Here is a 12,102-nt window from a genome sequence, read left to right on the forward strand (position 1 = left end):
CGGACACCTCTAACTTACGGACAAATGTTTGGGTACCGTTATCGTCCGTAAATTGATAGGTTTCACTGCATATTCATCCCACCTCAGTATCACGAAGAGCAGGTCCTTCCTTCATGGGTTTCGGGTGCGCCTCGTAACAATGCGTCGTCGGATTTTCAGCGTGTGCGCCTCTCCTTTCTTCATTTTTTTAATTCTTTCTCCCATCCAGCTCGTCTCAATTTGGAGGGCGGCTTGGGAATCGACATTGGCACTCTCCAATCTGGCCACCTGCCACGGCGGGCGAATATAAAGGAAGGTGGGCAGGCGCCATCCGTGCATACGCCATACGTCCTCTAGTCTTCTGCATTCTCTCGACCCCCTTTGTCTTACCCCACCCCCACCTAAAATGCCTGACCGCTGGAAACTACGCATCTCGAATATTTTCAGAGCAGTCTTCCAATATCCCGAGGCCAAATAAGTGGAAAAATTACCTTTCTCGTTAAAATTTGGAATGCATATATTTTCGTCGTTGTTGTCCTCATTGCCGGTAAGCCTCGATTACGTTTGCTAATGAGTTGAACTTTGAGCTGGTGTCGCAACACATGTTTTTCGTGCTGTTGATATGTCTATGCCTTCTTTGTTTTTTTTTAGAAAATGAGTTCATGTTGGGATTTCCCTGTTGCATGTTTGAAAGCACTACCGAAGATCGTACCTTTGAGTAAACTGAAGAGGCATGGGCATTTAAGTGCAAATTAGTTATGCATCAATGTCTTGCCTTAATGTACCATTCAATCGACAGAAAAAGCTCTTAAGGGAATGAAAATGAATGCGAATAACAACCGATTGATATAATCGGTGGTAATTTTATTTTCAAACGTTATGTGCCAACTCAGTACCATTTGGATGCCTTTGACTGTTTTCATAAAAATATTGGGTAGAAAAGATGGATCACCGTATATTATTGATATATTTTCGTAACGGATTTGATTTAATGTTGATGGCTCCGTTAGCCAACTTTCTGACTTACTTGGCTCTCTAATCCTGCTTTAGGATACTGCCGAGTGCTCTATGTTAGTTGTAACAGAATATTTGATAGCTATTAGATAAATATCAACATACTTTTTGAAGGGAAAAGCTTAATTTTGTATGAATGATGATAAGATCACTTACATTAGGTGCGTAGGAGACGTCCTCTGAAAGAACATTCCAGAATTTTAAGATAGAATAAATGAATTTATGATCAATTAGTACCAAATTAAATGCGTACGGAATTTTCTTTGGCTTCATTAAACTTAAAATGGAGATGATTGGTTGAATTACGTGAGTTAAAATAGAAGCGATAGAAAAAAAGAAGATGGTTGAAATCAGTGTAGGCTGTGAATATTTATGGGTAAATATTTTAACGTAGGGTGACTTCGTGGCCAATTAACCCAAGAATTTTATTTTATTAATTTTTATTAAATATCCCTGCACTGCTCAGTAAATATGAGAATATCTCGTGATGCCCACTCTTAAAATACTTTTTGTGAGTTTTTTGACACTCAGAATATCGTGCGTAATATCAGGTAGATTTTAGATTGGTCGATCGACCTGAACGTATTAATCTGTAATTCCAGTAATCCCAAATAAATGGTTCCCTATAATTCCATATAAGAAATATATTAGGCATATTCTCTACGTTGATTGATGTTATAGATCAATACTATGGCAGACTTAAGCGTCTTTCACACTACTAGAGATTTCTTGAACAAGGAACGTTGAACACGTCGTCTTGAACGATAAAATGAGATTCAATACCATTCAGGATTCAATAGAAATTAGGGCCGTTCAAGACTAGCTGAATTTGATGGAAACGAAGGAATTCAAGAGCAAACAAGACAAGAGGTCCGTAGTCATGACGATTGACATGACGTCATATCCATTCGAGAAAGATTGTTCAACGAGTCTTGAACGGGAAGTTGACTGTGTGAAACCACCTTTAATTTTCAGATCATTTCATTATTCGCTATTGTGCCCGAAACCAGCATCACCGGAATGATCGACAGTTGTCTCTGTGTCTTATGATCCGTTGGTTCCCTCTCCACAGCCATGGTATTCGATGAAAAATAACGATAAAATATTAGGTATATTTGGTCTGTTCCGATGCTTTAGTAGCTTTAAATGGCTTGTGTTTCACCTTTGCTATTTTAATATATTGTTACAAGTATAGTCAATTACGAGATGGTAATGGATTGATTCTGGCTCGATGATATCGTTGTCAGTCTCCAAGATATCTCTATCTTGCTATTTACTCATTATGGCGTGGTTATTCATTGGCCCATATTTTTTAGTGAAAGTACTGATACTTAATCACATCCTCTAGCACTTCTTTTACGTTATAACGGAAACTTAGCAGTGATGCATCTGCTATCTGTTCTTGCAGGGTGGCCAGTGACCGGGAAAATCGGGAATTGTGCCTGAATTTTTTGTCCCTGGAATTGTTCATGAATTATTCGTGAATTTTTGCTCCAACCGGGAATTTAAAAATATTTTATTTCAAATTCATTTCACATAAAATGTTGCTGGTTCAACACCCATTTTCTGACCTAAAATGTGTTTTTCGTTATTTAAAGTGCTGTAGCTTATTGCTTGCACATTTTTTACAGCCGCATCGAAACGTGGAATGTTATACAAGAAAACAGAATCGAAATTTCTAGAAATATTGACGCAAGTAAGATTCAAAAACGCGAAGAATAGAATGCCAGGTGACGTCAACACGTACTTACGAGGTCGAAGCTGCGTATTGGCTCGCATTGAAAAAATTTAAATTTGAAATACAATACTTATGTGCTAACTAACCTATTCCTTGTCCTTGTAAATACATAAATATAATATCATTTAAAAGTATTGAGGTAATTTTTGATGTTTGAAAATTATTATATATGGCAGTAATCACGTAAGATTAACCTGGAATTTTGTGAAATTTCCCTGGAAAACCTGGAATTATGCATGGACTATTCTGCTTCGATTGGCTGGACACCCTATTCGAGGGGGAAATTGATGGGCCTACCAGTGCGTTCGTAAGACTCAAAGTGTTACTTCCTTATTGATGGTTGGATTTGTTATTCTTTCGTTGCAAAGATTTAATAAATGACTTCTGTGATGAGGATAATGTTACCTGTTCCTACCGTATCTCGCTTGTAGTTCAAGATAATGTTCTCGATTAACATTAAAAAGAAGAACTTTGTCCTTTCACATTAATATTTATTCACGACCATGGTTTCAACGTTAGACGTCATCATCAGGTGAACTCTACAGAGGTCCATCACATCCTTTTATACCAGGCTAGGAGGGGTAGGGAGGAAGGTAACTAACGAAGGTAACTAGGTTGAACTAGGTGCTCCCTACCCCTCCTAGCCTGGTATAAAAGGATGTGATGGACCTCTGTAGAGTTCACCTGATGATGACGTCTAACGTTGAAACCATGGTCGTGAATAAATATTAATGTGAAAGCACAAAGTTCTTCTTTTTAATGTTAATTATGAATCGCTTTCACCAAGTTACGCCTCAAACAATCAATTTTATAATGTTCTCGGTTGCGTTTGGAGGGAAGGTAGGGGAAGAAAGAGATGTTACTCCTGAATTGAAAGAAACACTTGTTCTTCCCAACGTAGCATCCAATCAGAACAATGGTCACGGCCATATGGTACGCGTCAAACGCCCGCCCTCGACGTTTGCTCCCGTCGTGAGCTGAATCCAATAAAATATCCCCCTTCCTCGCTTCCCTCATTCGGGATGATTCCGCTGCGCTTCTGTTGAGCGTCTGATACGTATTTCCTTCCGTCAAGGAATGGGGATTACGGCTCGCTATCTGGCTCGTCAATCGGCTGCATCGGCGCAGAAACCATTCTCGACTCATCGAAGGTTAAACGCATTCGAGTTGTTGACACGATTGGATAGTGACTTCGGTGCGCCGTTCGGCTGGTAACACCTTGGAATTTTTTTCGGCTGAGGGCCAATGTTGCTCATTTGCGAGATACTTACGAAAATAATAAAGCCAGCATTTTAAAGCTAAAAAATAGGCAGTGATTCTTCCTGGTTGTCCTCCGCGTTTATCCACTTTTCTGGAAAATATTTCGCCAACGTTCCAGTTGGCTTCTTCAGTGGACCTAGCGAACTGGAACTTTGGAAAAAATATTGTCCAGAAAAATGGATAAAAGCGGGAGGGAACCCGTAAGAATTACTGCTTAGGGTCAAAATCTCCGCGGAAGCCTACATGGAAACTAAAACAAAAATGTTTATAAGAGTTCATTGACAGTTGGAAGAGTTTTTGACATAGTTAGGTGACATTTTGTAAGCGGAAATGTCATCCACCGCTATATTATCTGGAATATCATTTGTGAAATTGTTTGGAATACTCGGTGATAATTCACATAAAAAATATTTAAACAAAACGCGGCGCTCTTTAGCGCCACTATCAGTTAATTTAGTTTGTAAGCGTTTCAGGCTTGGCTTAGAAGAAATTTTTTATATTCCTGTTGAAATAAATTTTCATTTTAACTTTCCTTACACTTGAAAGTATACACATTAAAAAGAAAAGAATTGAATGATAGTCTCTAATTTGACTCGCATCGGGTACTTCGCCAACTGTACACTTTTGATCAAATTACCCAAGTACCCAAAGATCAGATGATTGGTTTTCGAAACGCGTCGTTGTAAACAATGAAATCGTGGAAAAGTAGAATTCTCACTTTAATTTCAGTGAACAAATCATGCGTTGTTGGTGTGGAGAAAAGAGCAAAGGAAATTCAGCATTGATCTGTGGAGGTTAACAAAATATAGAGGGGAATAGCGAAACAACTAAAGAAATGAGAGGTCGCTTTAATACGGAAAAAGAGTATATAAAGAAATTCGCGTTATGAAATTATGGGTGAGTTTTTGAGAGCTTGAAATTAAATTCCGGCTTTAATTGAAGATGATTTCCGCCTAATTAATCTGATGTTAGTAATTTTAAAAATGTAGGATTTAGCTATTCAAACAAGGAAGTATAATTATAAGTCTTTGAAAAAATTAAAATTTTTAAATTGCCCTGAAAATTTCCATTCGTGCCACGGAAAATAAAAATGTCTTCGGTGTCTCGTTCTGGAGCCAATGAAATGATTGGAGTAGAGTGGGACAAACAACTAGTTCATTTTTTGTAAAGATAAAGCTGTAGCTGTAGGTGTCTGTATTTACGAAATTTGTCGCACTCTTTATTTAATTGAAGCACTTGAAGAAAATTTGTGATTTACTAAGTTGTTCTGTTATTTTTTCCCTGAGACATATCTTAACTTCGGCCATTACCTTTGTGAGAAATGTATCTGTAAATAATATCGACCTCATAAAGTGGAATTTTATCCACGAAACAGTGATTAATTCTGAACAAATCTAGGCGTATTTACCTATCCTTTGTTATTTTGCATTTAACTGAACTCAAATAATTTCCTCTATACCTAGAGTGCGTATATTCATGTACCAATTAAAAAAATTTCACTTATACTTCATCTTAGTCTACTATTTGTAGAGAAAATGACGGTAAAGACCAGCGGTCATAGTATTACCACTCAATGAAACTTTCCAAAATATATTGCTTTCTGCCGAGTAGAGGTGCTTATATTTAAAGCCACACCTCCCTTGCTTGACCTTAATTGACAGTGACGCGCAAAAAGTTCCACTTCATCGAATATATTATTTATCACCAAATAATTGCCGGGCATAACGTATAAATCGAGCGAATTAACTATCGGACTTGCGGGAAAATGTGGTGAAAGAATCATTCAAGGTCGAAATCGGGAAAAATACGTAATTGTTCCCACCTTGTTTTGCTTTCGTTTCCGTGACCGCTAAAACGCTGCTTCACCATTGCGCGGCAAGAATGCTCACTGCATACCCCTCTATCCCAATCTTTCCTTTAAACAATTTTCTCTCCGTCTCACAACCTTACTTCTGAAAGCAATCGGATGGATCTTATGCCCAAATGAATAGCTCTGTCCGAATGATAAAACCAAGCGGACTGCATAGAGGAGGCTCAATTCCATATCATTTGTGGCTGTTTTCTATTGCCAATTCGGTTGCATTTTAATCGGTTTCCAAAAATGTCCGCCGCGCGGTGATGAGTCGTCAAAAACTGCTACGGGCGTACAGTCATCGTTACCCGGATGTTAAGCGAATTAGGCTGTGAGCCGCTAGAGACTCGGAGGCTGCGCGATAGGCTCAGATTGCGTGAACAATGGAGAATATATATATTTAGGAGCGACACGGGGAACATCATCTTAGAGCCCCTATATATTTTCAGGTCCGACAGAAGCGATAAATTGAGAGAGATGTTTTGCCGAACAGATAGATATGGGAATTCTTTTTTCCTCCGAACCATGAAGGACTTTAATAATACTAGTCGTAATATTGTTTGAGCATTTGCTTTTTATATGTATACGGCTGGTGTCCGAACACCCTCTGCCACACGCCTTTATAGGCGGCTTGGGGGGTAGCAAGTAGATGTAGATGAGTGCAATGCGATCCGATTTTTTTTCCAAATTTTCAAGTATTATGTTGGTAACTGCGAGGAGTAGCACTAAAAAGTTATGAATTTGATAGATCACAACACCATGTATATAAATTTCGGTTGAGACGCCTAATAGGGTGGTTTCCTACTATTTTTTTATTGCCTAAATCGATAGATTATTACTCCTGGAGTACGTATTTCACGCTTTTAGATTTTTAAATGAGGATATATATTTTTCGCGATTAAATGAAAAGTGAAAATTTTCAAGCGCGCGAAAACGCGACGGGTAAGTATGAATGCCGGGAAATCTCCGTGTGACGTCGTTCTGGTTCCCGCTGCCGCAAGTGAGGTGACCTTGGGGTGAGGCTTTGAGCGCTGATACGACGCAGGCTGCTAGCGGGTAGCTGAGTACCCTGCTGGCTGGTAGCGCTTGGCATAAATAAGGATTATTAATACCTTACCAAATGAAGAAAACTTTCCGACCTTAGCCAGTTTTAATAAGTGATTATTAAGACATGTTTCCCTGAGCTCTGCACCTCATGCATGCATTGGTAACCTCAGACAATGCATAACTCCTATCTTCTCGTGTAGAAACTAGGTCCCTGTGACGTCACGTGGAGTGGCATCGCATGGGCGCCAATCTGGCCTTTTTTAAATGAGGATAAAATTGACCCTTGACATTCATCTAAACCGGTATTTCTAAAACCAAATAATTTGTATATTATGAATACAGTAATGGTGGGTAACGAATCGCAACCAGTGCCTTTCGTTTTCTTTGATGAAGGAAACTACCCTATTATACCATATATCCCCGTGAAGCTCGGATCAATTTGTCCGTCAGCGCCGCGAGTGGCGACTTTTGTGAACCCATTCAAATGCGCAATGGGTGACAACACATTTAGAGGTCTACTTGATGATCCTCTTTTGTAATATTCGCGAATAAAACTCTCCCGCGTTCATTCCAACTGTTCGTGATATTTCATATCCTTTCCATGTTCCACTCTCAAAAATCTTTCCCTTCCCTCCGTCTTGCTCGTTTTTAATAAAATTGTCATTAACCGCCCCCCGTCCCCTTCTCATCCTCTGATGAGGGCAGGTCCTTTCTTTCGCTCAATATTCTGAGCGGATGAGGCAGGTCAAACTGAGCAAAGCCACGTTTGGAAATCAAGGCAGCTGGATTTTCATTTTCGCATTTTCTTATTTTTCTCCTTTTTTATTTGGCTCAATGAGTTGGGGAGCTCGGGCTAAAAAAGAGCTTTTTATATCATTCGGCATCCAAGCGGGAAAAAGAAAGGTTTTGTTAAGTGATTGCAGGAAATGGAAAGCTTTTTTTTTTTCCTTTGAAGAAGGAATCAGCTTCACTGTCCCCTGATATTAGCTCTAGAATGACAGTGGCATCTATGATGACTGTACAAACGATCAGAATGGTGTTTTCTTACTTTAAATATTCTATTTAAATATTCTATAATAATTCTATGCACTCTTAGTGCTTGATTTATTATTTTTTTGAAGAGGGTGAACTATAATGGATATGGCCGTGAATTACTTAATAGCCACTGTGATAAGTTTGCTACGTCAGGTATAAGAGTAGAAACGGGATATACTTAATTATTTGGTAGCCCGTACCAGAATATTATCATGTTAACTATTACCTTTTATTTTATGGCCATTTAAGGAGAATAATAACGTATTTAAAATATTTAATTACTTTACAACCCCGTGGGTGCCGCTGTGTTTATAATCCATGCATATTTGAATGTGAGAATGTTTTGATGCTCATTGGCTATTTCTTTGGCTGGGTTGGCTGATTTCCAGTATTCACTTTTTTGTTAGCATATCCTCGTATTAGTGCCCTAGTGTAATGACTCGATATTATGAATGAGTATTTCTTAGAGCAACAGGCTATGAATCCAATTTGTTTTCAGAGAGCTACATAAAGCTTCTCCTCGCCTCGTCTACCCTTATAACTCTGTACTTTTACTATGTAATCCACTTTTGCGCAGTTGTCTCACCCTATGAAACCCTTGATATTCACCGTAAGAACATCTGAGTCAAGTAAAAGTCGTGAAAATACCAATTTGGCATTTGCTTTTTAGAGAAAAACGGGAGGTCAAGTACAATGAGCCGTGATGAGGTGAGAAATTCCGTTTTTTTCGTATTACCTGCAGATGTCTTTATCATAGAAATAGTTAATGGAGTGATTAAACTTTGGATTCCATTAAAATATACATCATCGTCAAATCTCATTTGAACATTAATTGTTGACTTTGTTCAGCCACATTTCATATCATAGGCCCGTAGCCATTGCTAGGAATCACGAATTTATAGAACCTAAAATAAATGTGTTTTGTGAGCAACATCATAAATATTTTTAGCATTTCGATGCTGGAAAAGCAACTATCCCACCACTGGTTAAGCTAGATGATTTGATTTAACTTAATGGGTTAAAATTTTGGAAGCTATGGCTTGTGGATATAATCGCCTACTTTCCGGTTGGCTACACAATCCCCTCCCGAATCAACTTGGAGGTATTTGCACCTTCCACAGATATTGCCTCTACTTACTGTTTTGATTTCAGATGAACATGGATATTTTGGCGTAAACTGGCGGCATAAATTTCACTGGCCTTCGTTTAGAATGGAAGTAGGAAAAGACAGTATTATAAACCATACACCAACTCCACTCTTCACATAGACCCTGGCATTCTTTCCTCCTGCCTTTCTTTAATTTGGCTGGAGATGTTTCAGATGGCGGAATACACACAACGGTGGGATTATTTTCCTGGCTTTTGAGTGTTATCTAATCTGTGATCTAATCCCTTTTAAATCCCCAAGCTTTTCCGGTGTTTTCCGCCGTAGCCCATGTTTTTCTTCACTGTATCCTTCGCAGTCCTCTTGACAACCTCTCTCCCTCGACTGAGGTGTCATCAACCTTCAGACGAGGGAGTCGCTTATTTAATCACATCCCATCCGTTCTGGGAAAGTTCTTTTTAAACCCTTGCGATGAAATGACAAGTCTAGCACGTCATAAAATTCCGATGCCAAATCTTGTAACGACGAGTGTAGCTCGTCATCGGATTAACATAATTTTAAAGTCACTATTTTTGGGTCAGAGTGACTCCTTATTTCCGAACCTGATCCTTACCTTCGAGAGGACGCTTACTGTCGCTAATATTTCGTTCGAAGACGAGCGGGATACGACATTATAAAACTGTTTATGATTTAAGGACCTGGGAACAATATTATAAATATTTTGGAAGTTTAAGAATGTTAAAACATCCACAATGTACATGAAGAACTCATATTTCATGCAATATGATGCATTGGAAGAAATAAAATGAGTTTATACGAGTGCCGACAGCTGTGTTCTCGATATTCTTACGGGAAGAGGGTTCGTTCGTGAACAATATGAAGCATTGATAACTTCTTATTTCACTGTTATTCGTTGATTACAAACTGCAAAATGTAATTTCATTACCTACCATTTCATTTAAAAAGACCCATAGAAAAAATAAATAGAGGATAGGATCTCAATATTTAGAAAATTAATTGAAGTGGAAGGGTACGAAGAACCCACAGAGAAAAAGATCATTCGCCTTAATCGGTATTCGAACCCGGAAATCCGGTCCGGTTTCGAATACTGCGAACTTCGTGGATTTTTAGTACAATTTGTGCATTGCGGGTGACTCTCTTACATCGCTGTGGTTAGTCCCGGTATCCTTAAACTAGAATTGGAAGGGATTAATGCGGTGCAGCTTGTTTCTAATTGCATAATATTTTCGTCCGCTCGTGCTGTTCTGTTATACATGAGGAATGAACAAACTTTGTATACGTCGTATTACACATTGCACATAATGACTCGGTTTAAACTGATTTTAATCAAACGGTTATAAAACTATAATGTTTTGAAATGAAGCGATGCGTCAACTCAATGAAAATTGCTTTATAAAAACGTCCTAGTAATTATAAAGGGAGAAAAGAGAAATCTTCTCTACGAAGAGACAATCCATCTCTACCAAGGGTCCCAGGTTACAACCCAGGGTCACCATAGCGAGGTCTGACAGCCTTTCGAAGGTGTCCATTCAGGGGGTGTACTTGTGTCTGTGGTAGTCCTTGGCGTGCAAGTAATTCCCGTAAACTGGTACAGGAGGGTATTCTGCTTAAGCGTTTTTTTTTGTTTTTGACGAGTGGTGTCAAATTATACGGCCATTTGAGAACCCTGTTTGATTCTCCCTTCTACAGAGGCCGTAGAGCTCATTCCCCCGTTATCTATATTGCATTAACTATCGTAAAAGGGGATCGGATTGGTGTGGCAGCTATAGTGTTGGCTTCTCAAACATAGAGCCGGGGTTCATATACCGCCAGTGTTTTAGATATTTCAAAGCAATTTATCAGATTCCTGCTCGAGTGCGATATGATCGTGGAGGTCACTTTATTTGCAGAGCTGCCCGTTGGATGGAAGGTTTAGCCAAGATCTCATTGTTGCCTATGGTTAAAAGCAGCTGATGGTGACGCTGGGTTCTTCCCATCCTTTCTATCAAAATACTCGCCAGAAGTTCATGACGTTATCAACTTTCCTGCGAAAGGGTTAAGGCGTAAGATTCTGCACCGCAAATAACTCGAGAAGTAGTCGACGAATCGGAAAACGCAAAAATACAGGTCATTAAAAAAAATGAAACTGTATCGAAATTTATATCTCACTTGGATTAGGGAATGAGACTATCGTGCGTGAAATCCTCCGAACCGCCTAAAAATTCAAGCGCCCCAATTGGAGCGTCAAACGAAGCCGGGAAGTCACCCGGTACGCTTTCCTTAGCTGTCTCTGGAGAGCTTTTAGCCCCTTAATTGTCTGGAATTCGGCCGCGGCGTTGAAAGCATCGGCGTATTTTTTTTAGAATGCGAACTTTTCGCATCCGTTTCGACGCGGGTGGGGGAGGGGGAAGGAAAGAGGATTGTGACCTCTCTCTCTCTCTGTCTCACGGGGTGTCGCCCTCAGCAACCGCAGCACCTTCGTCGCAGTCACTTCCGCCACTAGCTTCCCCCCCCCCTCCCTCTTCTCCGTCCCTCCCACCCGCACCTCCTACCCTAGTCACCCTCTCATGAACACCAAGCGAAGAGACACCTTCTTCCATCCATATCCCCACTATTCCCACTCCCTCCCCAACTGCACCCCACTTTACCATCTCCTTCTCCTCTTTAAACAGTATAGTTGTCGAATACGCTATTCTAAATACAGTGAAACCTCTCTTTTATGTATTATAATATTTCCTGGAGCTTAGGTCATTAGGTTTTTTCCTAGTATACATTTTAAATTATATTATTGTAGAAAAAAAACGCGATCGTAACATTTTTATGTAAAAATATTGTATATCGTTGTTATCTTTGTGTTTTATATTGCTCATGTTTTTTCTTTCATAGCCCTGATGATGGTTTAAAATAAATCGAAACGTTGGCTATAACTTGTTATCATAAAATACATTGACCTAAACTCCAGGAAATATTATAACACGTATTAAACAAGGTCAAGATAAGAAGAGAAAAAAATAATTATTTAATTCTCTTTTATGTACACTAGCGGTCCTCAAAAATGTGTCCGTAAGTTAA

General features: G+C 39.2%; 1 protein-coding gene across 2 annotated transcripts in view; it reads right to left on the reverse strand.

The window, feature by feature from the left end:
• LOC124167904 overlaps positions 1–12,102 on the reverse strand; it is a 177,453-nt gene that overhangs the window by 78,425 nt on the left and 86,926 nt on the right. The window lies entirely within an intron of this gene.

The sequence above is a fragment of the Ischnura elegans genome, chromosome 11, assembly GCF_921293095.1.
Source record: "Ischnura elegans chromosome 11, ioIscEleg1.1, whole genome shotgun sequence".
Classification (NCBI taxonomy): Eukaryota; Metazoa; Arthropoda; class Insecta; order Odonata; family Coenagrionidae; genus Ischnura; species Ischnura elegans.